Raw genomic sequence first — 13917 nt, 5'->3', positions numbered from 1 at the left:
AGAAGGGCCAGATTGCTCATTAGAATATCTCACATTTGTGTGTGGGCGAGCGTTTAGCAGCCCTTCTCCCTCTCGTCCCCAGCGCTGTTCCAGAAACATTGTTCTCTGTCCAACACCAACCGGTATGCTAACCCCAGTCTGTCCGCTAAAAACAAGTGAATCCAAGCACTAACTTCTGTCCAAGTTTCAAGTACAGTATGATGACATACACTGTCAACTTTTGTAATGCACACCAAAACCACCTAAAATGCTCAGCCTGCTTCTATATTTCCTGCCATGCCAGCATGAATACTCAATGCCTGAAGGTACATTCAGATCATATTGGAAATTCATGATATATCACAGCAGATAATGCTTTATTTTAACTGCACACACACATGTGGAGTGATGGATGCATCATGAGCTCCTGCTCACGAACATCACTTAACACAATGTTGCTATGCAGTGAAAACCATGTTCTCCAAATTTGATGAGTTTGTTTTGCATTTTCAGATAAACCCAGGGATTAAATATCCTTTATGGACTATAAAACACTTCATATGCCTAATATGACATTTAAAAAAAAACATTGGATCATCTGAAGGATGCATCGTCACAAAGCTTGTGCAAAATGGACATTTTGGAGATGCATGTTATTTCACCGAGCAGCGACAAGTGTTTTGCAGTGACTGTTAAAAAGCAAGTTATCATCCGAGCCAAAAAATGCAAAATTAATTTACAATTCTGCAGACGCCTAATGTGCTTTTTATACACGATGAATACCAAGTTCTGCAACATTAAACAAATAAAAGAATGCTCATTTGTAAATATATAAATGTAGAATTGAGACTATAGACATTAGAGGCACATTAATAACCAGTGAGATCCAGCTACATGTGTCACAAGTGCCCCCTGTTGGATAAAGCAATCTGAAACTGAGGGCGCATGGTTTTAATTATATTCTACAGAGACAAAAATGTTTAAAAATGTTGATAGTTTATAATGATATTGTTGATTATTTTGCACATAGTATGACATTTGCATTAAAAACAGCACTAACAGCATGGATTCAATTCTCCCTCTCTCTTTTCTCTCTCTCTGTATGTCTCTCTCTCTCTTTATGTATGTCTGTATGTCTCTCTCTCTCTCTCTTTCTCTCTTTCTGTATGTCTCTCTTCCTCTCTCTGCTCCCCTTGTCTATCCCGCAGTCACGGGGTCTCCCCCGGGGTAAACGCATTCCAAAACACAAGAATTTCCTCCAGCCCAACTCACACAGCCTACCACCACCACCACCTCCCCTCTCCTCCTCTCTCTCTCTCTCTCTGGCTTGCGCGCGCACACGTACACACGCGCGCACACGCACATTAAGAGTGCACAATGGTCTTGCCAGAGAGCCGGAGAAGACCACACACTGTTGCAATGCCATCAACAGTCTCACCACACTGCTGCTGCACGATCACACAAACAAATGCCCAAACGCGTAAAAACTACATACATAAATTCAAATAAAGTCAAATTATAGTAAAAAGCTTGTGCATGGATCTCTCACTTTGTTAATCATCACATTGTTTCTAGGAATAATAATAATAATAATACAAATAATAGTAATAATAATAATAATAAGCTAAACATTTAAATGTATGCAGATGATAATGTTTAAATAGTACCTGTTGTTGTTTGGTGTTGCGCAGCGCAGCGCGTTGGAGAAGAAAAAGCAGCCCCGGTTTGCAGCCACCTTCCTCGAGCGCAGCGCTCCTGGATCTATCCGTTCAACACAGAAACACACGAGAGGCTCAAACTAAAACATCACCGACGGCTGAACACAAAACAAAAAGTTTCCGTAAATGAAGCAGAGACAGCCGCAGATATATGCAGGAGGAAGGAGGAGGATCGGTGTAGTAATATTCTGCTCTTATTACTCATCTGATGTGAGTCCCTCTCTGTCTCTCTCTCTCTGTGAGTGTGTGTGTGTGTCTCTCTCTGTGTTATCTGCCTGCATGCCTGCCTGCGGGGCTTTTCACCGGATCGCTCGGAAATGCCACTGACTGACTGACTGGCTCTGGTGGAGGTGGAGGCTGCATGGCGAACCAAAAAACTGTCCCCCCCCTCCTCCTCTGGGGACCGTCCCCGGTGCGCCCCAATAAGCTGAATAGTGCTGCCGCTGAGTGCCGGTAGCAACAGCTAAAGGTGCATGTAAAGAATAGAAGTGACAGAGAAAGGGGGGGAAGGAGAAATTTCTATAGTAGAGGCTGCGTGCTAAAAAAAAAAAAAAGGAGTATCCATAAATTAAATGTGTTCTTGAACAGCAGAAGCACTTTGATTCATTAAAGCATCATGCACTGCAAGAATGCAAATCCTATGAAGTCAAATTAACAAATATTTGATATTATAACCACAAAAAAACAGAAGTTTCCAAATGCATTTTTAATTTTCCTTCCTCTCCTTAATTTCTGATAATGATGAGAACAGAAACGGCAACATTTGCTGGACAAATCTCACACTTTTCAAATATAAATGAACATTTCTGTCTTGAGCTCTAGACAGAATAACATTCACATTTTTTTTTTGCTTTGTGCATAAAGGTTTTATATAAAATAGCAATGGTCCCCAAAAAAAGTAGGGGGTCCAGTGAACCTCCAGCAATCTGAGCACAAGCTGAACAATTCCACTGAAGCACAACAGGTGAATCGTCTGTCAGAGATTTTTCTCTCATCCACACAGAAAGAAAGACGTCGATTATCTGCATCTATTTAATTTAGGATTTGTGAAATGCTAACTCCTGGGCACCCCTCTGTTCTATCGCTCCAGGACCAAACAGCTCTGCACACAGACGCACACGTTCATGCTTTTAAAATTTGACATTATCGTAGAACCTTTTTAAAGAGCAGCTTCTTCTTTTATCTTGTGCCATTTAATTTTTTTACTTTTAACTAAATCATAATTGCTCACAGAAAAACCAGTTTGAAAAGCGAGGAATCACGCTCGACAAGATATCTTAACAAATTAACTAAAACATGCAGTGAATTTAAATGAGCAAAGTGTAGCTCCCCTTCATGTTTTCAAGTCAAACCAAATGTGAAACATTTTCTAATCATATCTTGACTGAGATCTGTGTCTTTGGGGAAATACACCTGCAGTGGGATTGTACCTGCTCACTTAAATTTATGCGTCTGCGTTTGTATAAATTTCCTGTGAAATGTGCGAGACGGTCTGTTATTGCTCACCTGCTCCTTCCTCCCCTTCTCTCTCTCTCTCTTTCTCTCTCTCTCGCAGGCTGTCTCATCACTCTCAGTGTGAGAGCGAGAGTGATTTTGCTATACAGCAATCTGGGAAATTAACAAATGTTTTCACTTGCTTGTTTTCTTCTCACTGCACCGGCGGCACACGGTTGAGGAGGTACGAGACGATATTACCAGCATCATGACTGGGGGTTCATATTGTGAAATTCCCTGAATAAATTACTGAGCCCACTCTTTCTCTTATCTGGTTATGAGTACAGTTATGACCTCAGTTTCTGGTCTTTGGGATGGGTATTTCTTCAATGTAAACTTCCCAGAAATATTATGCATTAAGAGTTATTTTCTGTAAACCTCATGACGAAATTAATTTAACCCTTTGCACGACGGGGTCATTGTTGAATATTGAGGTCACACATGACGTAAGATGTCGCCTTGACGAAAGAGTGACAGGTTTCTCATATCTTACAGAGAGCTTTTTGACGTTTGACTAAATTCGCTCTAATTTGATTTGTCGTTTGTCATGAATCTCGCCTCAATGCTGCTTCTTGAAATTCACAATTTGACCTTTAAATCTACTGTTTGGTCATAATGAACACTGATGATCGAAGCAGATAAGCAGGAAATCAGATGTGTTTTTGCTGTGTCATCGTGAGCCAAATAAATCCAGTACAGTGTGTATTTCTCTCTCACGCTGAATCCAATAAATTAATGGAAAATCATATGAAAAAAATTAGATAAAATCGTACATAAATTGAGCTTTCAATGCAAGAAGATAGCTGTATGTTTTAACACTCAATCATGACATACACGCCAATTTACAATGAGCTCAATCTGCCGCTGCAGGACATGCAAAGCGATTGGGGATAATCCCATACTTTCCCCTTCATATTTCCCAGCAGAGGGGCTGTGCTTTTGATTCTGCGTCTGTATTGATCTGACTGTGAGTGAGCAATATTGATTCCAGGTCAACCGCAAACGCACCCCCCCTCCCCATCCTCCCCCCGCCCCCTCCCTCCATCACACATCATACGCACAGCGAAGCGAGCATGCAGCAGGACATCAGAGGCACCGGGGGAAAAAGGTTGACCTGCAACGTCCACTGAACTCTCTTTTCTGTCTGCCTGGACGGCAGACGACAAACACCTGACGAAATCGCCAAACTTCCAGATACCGGGGCTCGCTTTGAAGTCCGAGATAAAGACGTTTGCAAGGGCAATGTTTTCATTTGATAATGCATTAATACATGACGGCAGCAGAAAAGAGATGTAGGAAAAAAGTTTGATAAAATTGCTGGAAACATTGTAAAGTGCGACATTAGTGGCATTCTTTCCGTCGCTAATTGCGTTCATAAAGCTGCACTTCAGAGTGTTTTTGAGTTGCTTTATCTCAAGACTTGGCCAATTGCTATTTTACAAGCCTATTTGACAACTCAGTCCTGGTTGATCTTTTACACATGAAGCCCACAAAAACGAGCCACGCCGCTCCGTCATTCTTTGAGAATTTGTCACTCGCAGAGCTCCCCTTGAGCTATTTGGTGGTTTCGAAAAATTCAAGTCGGTAGCGTACCGTAGAAGTCAACGGTTTACCATTGAAATCGCTGGTGCACCGCAGTGGTGTTGGGTAAGGCTACTATACCTCCACCAGTGTGTCTCAGTACTGGTATGTTGGGCCCATTGTGTATATGAAGGCAGAGGTGTAGTGTGTTTTCACTGTCTCCTCCCTGGGAATTCCCCTCTGTTCCAGGCTCTAACAGCCTGTTGGAGCCGCAGCTGTACATATGTGTGTGTGTGTGTGTGGATGTATAGCAGTTATTCGCATTTCAGTGCACGTGTAAGCATGCATTAATGTAAGCGTGCGTGTGCGTGTTTCCTCCCTGATTCCCAGGGTTCTGCCGAGTTAAACCCTCTTAAATGTCCCCCTGGCTTTTGTCCTCACGTTTCAGCTGAATTTCCCCGCATTCATCCCACCATTCAGACTCTGTGTGTTCGAGCGCTCAGGAATGCGCTGGGTTTGACAGGCGCCTGAACTGTGTGTGTGTGTGTGTGTATGTGTGTGTGTACATGCGTGTAAATGAGCATATACAACAAGAAAAGAGAGCTATGGAAATGGAAAGGGGGAGTGGATTTTTCTTTTTTCCTTCCACTTTCTTTTGATGCAAAAGGTGCTCGGTCCGACTCGGAAACACACAAATCACCTTACCTTTGCACACACATACTTTTCACCTTTCTACACACACACACACACACACACACACACACACACACACACACACACACACACACACACACACACACACATGCACGCACGCACTCAACACCCACACACACTTGGAGTCACATGTGCTCTCACTCAAAGAGAGCTCTGCACCCACTCACCCTGACACCCACACAACCACCCACACACTCACGTGCACTGCCAAATAGCTCTCACTCTTTACCCTCCCACCCTATCCACTCCCCACCCACCACCACCACCACTGAGCACACACATGTCAACACACACACACACACACACACATACACACACACACAGTTTCACACTAAGTGCCGGGCATGCGCCTGATCTGGTTTCCTCTTTGCTTTGCGAGCGACCCGCAGTGATAAAATAAACACAAATACGTGATAATCACATTCCAGACATTTCTCTCCTGCCGGTGGGAAGTTTCAACTGGTTTTCTGCAAGAGTTTGGTTTGACTGTGAGTGTGTGTGTGTGTGTGTGTGTGTGTGTGTGCGCGTGGTGTGGTGTGTGTGTGTGTAGTGTGTAGTGTGTGTGCAACCCCGGAGAGAAAAAAGGAGAAAGAAAATGAGAGAGAGAGAGAGAGAGAGAGGGAACAAAGAGATCTGGGGCGAAGTCTCACACATTCCTCAGTCCTGCCAATATCCTAACAGTATACTAGACCATCACAGCTCTACACACACACACACACACACACAAATACACACACACAAACACACACACACACACACATGGCAGGAGACAGTGAGATCTGAATAAAATCTCCTCATTTGTGCTACATCTGTGGCATCAATCTAACATGAACATTTTTTTTTGTGCAAATCACATCATGCAACACTGAAACAAAAACTTCCACTGACAATCATGAAACCCCCCAAAAACACAACAACACTGCACAGGATTTAAAAAGCTGAGTGGAAAGAAGCCAGTGAGTGAAAACACATAAAAACTATTTTGAATACTAAAGCCTGAATAGCAACAATAAAAAGACAGTCCTACCTTGTGTTATTATTGATTTTTTTTTTATGTAAAAAAAAAAAGGGAGCCGGAAGCAGCGAGAAAGAGGCTGTAAAAAGTGAGAATCGGAGACGTGCGTTGAAAGAGCAGATGTAGATGGGACCTACCTGAGCACATGGCCCGCATGGCATGCACACTTCCTCAGTCAACACGCTTTGTTTCTCCTCCTCCTCCTCCTCCTCCTCCTCCTCCTCTCTGCTGCTGCATGCTTCTCTTCCATCTGTCGGTCTCTCTGTGTCCTTCGTCTTGTCTTTCTCCCCCTTCCTCTTCCTCTCTCTCTCTCTCTCTCTCTCTCCTCTCTCTCTCTCTCTCTCTCTCCTCCCCTCTCTTGCTCTACAAACCCTCTCCTCTCACTCTCTCTTCAAACTTCTCTGCTTTTTTGTGTGGAAAGAAATATCAAAAAACAACTTGTCCCTCATTTTGCACCTCGCTCTTCTTCTCTTGCGCTCAGTAAAGTTGTCCCTCTTTATGCAAGTGAGAGTGATCCATGAAGGCAGTCTTAACTTGAATGTCTCTCTCCGCACATTGCATGGTGTGTGTGTCTATATATATATATGTGTGTGTGTGTGTGCAACCATTTACCTCCACATGTCTTTAAACATGTTTCTCACTTTTTTTTATTAGTCTGCCTTTCCTTTTTCTATCTTTCTTCTCTCACACACACAAATGTTGTTTACTGTATGTCAACTGACAATTTTTGTTCCTATACTATTTCCTTGACAATGACATCCAACCTCTAGTTAATTTCTCCTATAGAGATGACACCTGCACATACAGTATAGGTTCATACTGAGGAGAGAGAGAGAGAGAGAGGGCGAGTGAGGCAGATGGAGGATGGGAAAGACGGACAAATGGAGGACGGAAGGACGGCGATAGAAAATCGTTCATACAAGCTGCAAACGGCCTTGAACAGCCGAGCTCATGCATCATATGGTAGAAAAATAGAAAATCTGTGCACACAGGTTGCTAAGCCGTGCATTCAGTTTATCAATCCATGTGCTCGGAAAAAAACAGTACAGATTCATTTTGAAGCCGTCCAGAATATGCAGAAAGATTAAGAAATGTAATGCAATATTTATTCATCATGAAAGCACATACAAATAGTGAAATTGTGAAAACACTATACCATCAAACCTAAAGATTATATTTATATACTACTGAATGGGTACTCAGAATGGAGGAAACATAATTGCTGTAAGGATTTTTTTCAATGGTACAGGAAGTGTTACGTCATTATACTGTCACATACAGAACGGTCGGCGTACAGAGACCCGGTCGGCTACCCAAAGCACTGTGGTTAAGGAAAGATGCATATTTTAGTTCAGTATTGAGAAAGTGAATACGTCTTGTTTTGTGTCATCATCGACTTTTTCAGTATTTAACCAAGATCACATCTTTCCCTAAAACTTAAAAAGGGCATGAAACTTGCATGTTTTGGAACCAAATATATTAGAAAAACCACCTTGCCTGAAATCTGATTTTTAAAAAAGGTGTTAAAACCAGTTATGACAATTTTATTTTCATAATTTCCACTTAGCCATCTAGCTAGCGAGCCACCATTTTGGAGTGACACCATTGCATAATGTAACAGCGTTGGTTTGCCTCAAGCGGTTTCCTGGATGGACCGTCAGACGGTCAACACTTTGGGTTGAAAAAGTAAGGCTATGATATTTTTTTTAATTTGCCTCTAGACATGTGTGATGCCTTTTCAGCAGTTGATAAATTGATAGATTAACCTGACCCTGTCAGATGGTTTGTTACACAGAACCATCTGAGAAGCCGTCTTTGGAAACTGTTTGGAAAAGGGCAGGCACTTTCAAAGAAAATACTTGGCAGGTGATTGGATGACCCATCTGTCAATCAAACTCTTGCCGAAGCCAGTCGGGAGAAGAGTGAAAACATCTTTTCCATCAAGAAAAGCCTTCAGTGCCGTTCTTTGCTCTTCTTTCAGTGACTAAATACTCTCCAGTTCTGATATAACTGCAGCATGTACGTATTGACATCAGACAAAAGAAAAAAAAAGTTTTCTTTGTGACCGTCGTTTTGGTATGCTAAGGTTGAGCCCGTAGCTAGCTGGCTAGTGGCAATTACATGTCAACAAATGCTATAACATGGGCTATAGAGTAAAGTAATGCTTTTGGCATTTATTTTCTTAGTGACTGTCTTTGAACGGCCTGAATGAGACAGAAGAGGAGGAGAGAGACAAGTGATCAGAGACAGGAGAGGACGGGAGATGGAGAGACAGTCAGCTACAGCTGGACTCAGTGTCTGTCAATACCACGAGCCAGCGATGCAGTAACGTTACTGATCACCGTTTCAGCAGCAGTTTATGAAAATGGACTGTTTTGTCCTTGGCTATAACATTGTTAAACTCCCTTTTACATCCAGAAACAATACAATAGTGTCTTCCCTTTTATTTTCTTCTGTCCTGTGTCTCCTCAGTCTCCGTCACTCTTTCAAGGTCTCTACCGTTTTATCTGTGTAACTCAGCCGAGCCAACCAACCTTGTGACGTCACAGACTAGAGTACTGCAAGAGGGCGGCGCTCTTGCCATGAAATGGAATTTAAAAGCTGACATTTGTCATGTTTGTTGTATAACTGTTGATTAGAGTTGAAATCCATTTAGTACAACAGCTTAACTCGGTTAACAAAGTCCTTTGAGTTGCCAAAACATAACCAACAAAATGTCAGTCATGCTTTAGTTGCCACGAGCGGATATTGTTAGGAGAACAAACGTGTGAACATTTTGCAGATATGTTCAGTATGAACAAATGTTTCCTCATCAACAGATGATGTCCCCGTGTGCAGCTATAAGCTCATTCATCATCCAGGGTGCTGAGCCAGAGCAGGAACAATGTAACAACAGAATGTCTTCATTAATTAGATCAGTCGTAGATCTCATAGTTACCAATCTGTGAGCAAACAACGCGTGTCATGAGTCACGAGAAGGCACATCCCGAACTAACACATGCATAGATGTGTGCTGGTGTTTTTATGCTCATATCTCCTCATTATGCTGATAAAGAAATGGAATCGGTCAAAGCATATTTGAAAATGAGTGGTATATGAACATAATTCTTAGGAGACAGGGTTGCTGTGTCGTGTGTGTGCTAACAAACTGAAAATAAGCCAGTCACATCATGTTAGCCGTTGTGCAATTCCTTTCTGATAGTTAAAGGATAACTTTGGTATTTTTCAACCTGGACCCTATTTTCCATCTTTTTTGTGTCTAACTGACTAATGGGGACAACACTTTTTGAAATTGGTCCAGTGTTGAGGGAGAATGCTGTATCCGGCAGCCGCGAAACGAGCGTCACTTTAACGTTACGTCCATTAAAAGTTCTTGTTTTTGCCGCAGACAGGCTCAGATTGTTATTATAAGCCTGTGACAACATTATGGAAAGAACCCTACAGAGAAATAAAACCTTCTTCTTAGCTTTCGCTTTCCGTTTGTCATTGTGTCATATGACTTGTTGCTGGAAGACAATGGTGGAAACGTGAGTGAGAGAGGAGAGCTGGTGTTGTCAGAGTTTGTTGTGTTGGAGTACAGAAAGCGTAGCTTAGTGTTATCTAAAAGATTTTTAATGTCATGGCTGAATATTTAGTTGATTTTGACAATGTGGATGCAACGCGAGATTTCAGAGCGAGTCTTTTATTTCTCTTTAGGGTCCTTTCCGTAATGTTGTCAGACACTTATAATAACAATATGAGCCTGTCGGTGACAAAAACAAGCACCTTTAGTGGACGTAAACTGTACCAGGTTGCCCAAAAATTATTACATTACAGTTCTTTTAGCGGCTAGCGGCTCCAGCTGTTGTCCCGATTAGTCACTTAGACACAAAAACATGGGAAAATAAGGTTGAAAAATACCAAAGTTACCCTTTAAAGCTTATCATTACTTGTCATTGTAGCTCATCTGGCCTGAACTTTATCCTCACATTTGTGCTTTATCGATCAAGGAGAGCTTGCACAGTGTCTAATTCAAATTAGCATAATTATACACTGCTCCGGGTGGCTGATTGTCACTCTGTTATCTGCAGCGTACTGGACACGTTACAGCATAGTCACTATTTTTTTGACACCGACTATTTAGTTCTGCATTCAGCCCTTTTATTCTGAAGGTCATGGTCTGTATTTCCCAGTTCCCATGAATGCATCTTTAGTGAGTGGTCTTCCAAGTAATTTCTTTCGCCTTACAGTTTATTAATCTCTGCACATGGATTTCCACATGAATAGTTTGGCTCCGTAGCCTTGAAACCTGGTCGGGGAAGCTTTATGATTGCATGAATAAAGGTGTGCTGTGTGTGAGTGATGGTCACGCACTCTCTTCCCTGCAGCCACGAGTTTTCCTCGCACTGGATGCAGGGAAAGCGAGAAAACACATGCGCGTGTTGACGTTGCAATCAGAAATTCCAAACGTGGTTTGGTAGGGCAGCGGCAACCCAAACACAGCTCAGGGGGCTGGCGAGAGGGGATGAATGTTGTCCATAATCTGCCGTTGTCTTTTCCATTCCCCCTCCAAATATTATCCCATGTTTCCACCGGCTCCATAATATTATGGAAGGGAAGTGGACGGGGTATCTGGGTGCTTTTGCATGTGAAGGGATGGCAGTCACAGTCCAGTGCGAATGTGTACCACTTTACGAACGAGCCGAGGATTTGTGCGTCTTGTAGGGCTGCACAATTAATCTAATATTTATCACAATTTTGGCTTCCCACAATTAAATGAACACGATCACCTGCGATATTGATGTTTAAAATGTTCTGCTCATAGAAAACGCTGCAGCATATCAAATCAAGAGCTTCCTAAACTAACAGCCAGCCACCAGCCGGTGATGGAGATGTTTTGGCTTCACTTTCAGGTATAGATATTATCTATACAACCAATGTGTTTATGATTAAATTAAGAGCATAAAATTGTTTATCTAGCTTTTATTGTTACTAATTTTGCTCTTGAAATGCACCACATTAAAGCATTTAACTTTAAAATGTAGCTAACAAAGAGGAAGGGTGAATATTCTTGTATTTATTAATATTGTAATATATATATAGAAGAAAAAAATATTGCAAATTGCAGTTTTTTTACAACATTGTGCAGCCCTAATTTGTACATTAGGAGGAATGTAGCACAGCTGTGTAGTGAAAGTGCAATAAAAATATGTTGTCGCTAAAATCCTTGAAAAATTGTGATATCAATATCGATCAAAATAATCGTGATTAGCATTTTGGCCATAATCGTGCAGCCTTAGCGTCTTTGACACGAATTACTGACATCACAACAGAGGGAACTTCCTCCAGTGTGCTCCGTAATGTCACCTAACAACACATACGCACCACTGTGTCAGCCACCGTGGTACACATTTTCTCCCTGAGTGATGAGAATGGAGACTAGAAACTGAGAAAAATAAGGAGAGGCAGATTGATTCGTAACGCTTAATTTACCCACGAGGCACTCTGCCTACAGTCGGAGCCCACATCCTCCAACAATCAAGGCACAAGGCGAGTGATTTCATCTTGTTTTCTGCTTTAATATGCGGCAGATTAGAAAACTCTTCGGGACCAGCCTTTCTACTGAATGACTATCCTGCGTGCCCACCGCCTCTTCGCATCCGCCCTTCTTCCCCCCGCCAGCTGAGTATGTGTGTGTGTAGGCTATGTACGAGTTGTGTGTGGGAGTGTGAGGGTGAAGGAGGACCACTCTGCGTGGGCTGAACAGTGCCCGGGCTTTCTCTGCTGTGGTGTTAATAGGCCTTTTTCTCCCCTCAGCGGGACACAGAGAGCTGTCATTTACATGGAGGTAATGGAGTGATGTAGAAGTGGATGGAATATGTGTGGGCGAACGATGATGAAGGCCTAGCACCTCTCTCTCTCTCTCACTCATTTTTTCCCTACTCTTGCTTTTCTTTAGAGTCTTTCTCTCATTCCCTGCCTCGATGCGAGCCTCATTCTCTCTTTTTCTGACATTACTCACCGAGAGCTTGTTGTGATTGCTGCCAATCAGAATAAACACCTGAAAGTAAACAGTAAAAGTCCTCGACGGTGCTCTGATATGAACTGTGTTTTTGTCTAAAGTCTGATGTCAAAAGAAAGAAAGGTAACGGCAATGAGAGCGAGTCAATAGAATCGAATGTCTCTGCATATTAATTGGATATTCTTTCATAACATATTAACAATCATTTGGTTATCAAAGCATTTTGTCTTGCTTGGCAGTGGCACTGTGTCAATGGCTGAGCTTGAGCGCCGTCCAAACACATGGGAGAATGAATTCACTCTGTGGGAGAGTAGAATAGCCTGTGTGGAAGGAGAAGGCAATCATCCAGCCAAGCTGCTACCATGAATTTACTTCTTCAGTTAAAGCTACGGTTGGTGGTGTTTCTTGTTATATTAGTTGAAATTCTCATTGCATCCTGACAGCAATAAGCGACCTGCCTGACTGGCTGCGTGCACTCTGCCCATGCACTCATTGTTCGTCACCTGTGTCTTCCACAATCAATCAATCAATCAATCAATCAACCAAACTTCGTTTTAGGGCTGTCAAATTCAACGCGATAATTTGGCATTAACGCAAATTCACTTTAACGCCACAAATTTCTTTAATGCATTAACACAATCGATCTTTCAGAGGGCTCAGTTTTAAAGCTCGAGTGAAGATACTGGCATCATATGAAACTAGAAAAATAGAAAAGAAGGAATCCATTGGTACCAACCATGTCATACTAGCTTGTCGCTAAATAACGCCACAAGGTTAGGCTAAATTTTGGCCAGGAAAAATTGGCGTGGTCATTTTCAAAGGGGTCCCTTGACTTATGACCTCCAGATCAGTGAATGTAAATGGGTTCTATGGGTACCCACGAGTCTCCCCTTTACAGACATGCCCACTTTATGATAATCACATGCAGTTTGGGGCAAGTCATAGTCAAGTCAGCACACTGACACACTGACAGCTGTTGTTGCCTGTTGGGCTGCAGTTTGCCATGTTATGATTTGAGCATATTTTTTATGCTAAATGCAGTACCTGTGAGGGCTTCTGGACAATATGTGTCATTGTTTTGTGTTGTTAATTGATTTCCAATAATAAATATATACATACATTTGCATAAAGCAGCATATTTGTCCACTCCAATGTTGATAAGAGTATTAAATACTTGACAAATCTCACTTAGAGTTTTTCAACAGATAAAATATGTGCGATTAATTTGCAATTAATCCCGATTAAATATTTTAATCGATTCGGGCAACCCCGAACAGGAGCAGCCAAAAGACCAAGAAGTAGAAGAATTCTTAGAATCTAGTATACTCTTGATCTTTTCTCAAAATGACCGACCCCTAGCTTTAAATGACTTTAGGAGGAAGAGTCTCATCGTCGTTGTTCTGCCAGTTGAGTCATCAGTTACGCTGAAATTTGAACAGTTGAACATCTTGATGAAGTATTGCACCGTGTTCCCT

General features: G+C 42.1%; 1 long non-coding RNA gene across 4 annotated transcripts in view; it reads left to right on the top strand.

The window, feature by feature from the left end:
• The window catches only part of LOC141781829 (uncharacterized), a 132126-nt gene that overhangs the window by 56473 nt on the left and 61736 nt on the right, over positions 1–13917 (top strand). Inside the window, exon 1 of one of the 4 annotated variants that reach the window (XR_012596957.1) lies at positions 8113–8127. The exons of 2 other annotated variants lie outside the window; for them this stretch is intronic. This is a non-coding gene — a long non-coding RNA (uncharacterized LOC141781829). Of the gene's footprint in view, positions 1–8112; positions 8128–12091; positions 12107–13917 lie in introns of those variants that run through there. One more of the 4 variants, XR_012596956.1, reaches the window with a different exon arrangement.

Source organism: Sebastes fasciatus, chromosome 14 (genome assembly GCF_043250625.1).
Source record: "Sebastes fasciatus isolate fSebFas1 chromosome 14, fSebFas1.pri, whole genome shotgun sequence".
Classification (NCBI taxonomy): Eukaryota; Metazoa; Chordata; class Actinopteri; order Perciformes; family Sebastidae; genus Sebastes; species Sebastes fasciatus.
The sequence above is the reverse complement of the archived record's forward strand: the minus strand, read 5'-3'. Positions and strand labels throughout refer to the sequence as shown.